A 1,157-nucleotide genomic window follows, 5' to 3' on the forward strand; every position below is an offset into this window, starting at 1 on the left:
TCGGCTGGGGGAGGTTCAAACCTTGAGGGCAGTGGCCTTTCTGTGTGGAGTTTGCATGTTCTCGTGGGTTCTCTCCGGGTACTTTGGTTTCCTCCCACCATCCAAAGACATGCATGTTAGGTTAATTGATGACTCTAAATTCTCCCTAGGAGTGAGTGCGAATGGTTGTTTCTTCCCTATGGGTTGGCCCTGCGATGGACTGGTGACCTGTCCAGGGTGTACCCTGCCTCCCACCTGTTAAAGCTGGGATAGGCTCCAGCTTTCTCGCAACTCGTAATGGACTAAGCGGTTCAGAGAATGAGTGATTATTATTATTATTGTAAACTTTTTATTATTTATGAAAGCAATATGTTCCAAATAATGGTCTATCATTTTCTAACTTCTTCACAAAAATACTGATCAGATAATACATTACATTTGTATACTTTCATCTTCTTCTTCTTCTTCTTCTTCTTCTTCTTCTTCTTATTATTATTATTATTATTATTATTATTATTATTATTATTATCATTATTATTGTTGCTGTAGTTGTTGTAGAATGAGTTAAATTATTAACTCTAAACTAATTAAAAAATATGCTAATTATAGAGTAGTAGTAGTAGTATTCTTTATTGCGGAATCGTGGTCCATAGTAAAAAGAAACAACAGACAGACAAACAAATAACATGTACAACATGGGCATAATACAATAAAAGGTTCCTCAATCTTTTAAAAGGCAATTATACCAGGGTCTCCACAGATCAGACAGATAGCGGATGGCACTGTATTTAATACTTGTCAACAATAGAATCATCATATTTTCTGATGCATTCAAGCGACACATAAATTTAAACATTAGGTTCCTTAGAAGGGCTTGTAGTGTGTTCACTCTGAGTCACAAACAGTTTTGACACAGTATACTCATGTCAAAATAATAATTCCTTATAATTTCCCTAGAATAGAAGGAAAATTTTAAGACGTTATAAGACATTTAGTCGCTCCCCAGTCTTACTCTTTTGACTGTTTCAGGAGGAAGACTTCGGTCCTGCTGTACTATTCAACACTTATCACAATTGACAGTTTGCCGAACTACTCGCGTGCTCTGACAGCTGCTGCTGATTGGATGCTCCAGCTCACAGAATGTCCCTCTCTGTCCAATCACAGTGCAGTATTCACAG

Source organism: Melanotaenia boesemani, chromosome 3 (assembly GCF_017639745.1).
Source record: "Melanotaenia boesemani isolate fMelBoe1 chromosome 3, fMelBoe1.pri, whole genome shotgun sequence".
NCBI classification, from domain to species: domain Eukaryota; kingdom Metazoa; phylum Chordata; class Actinopteri; order Atheriniformes; family Melanotaeniidae; genus Melanotaenia; species Melanotaenia boesemani.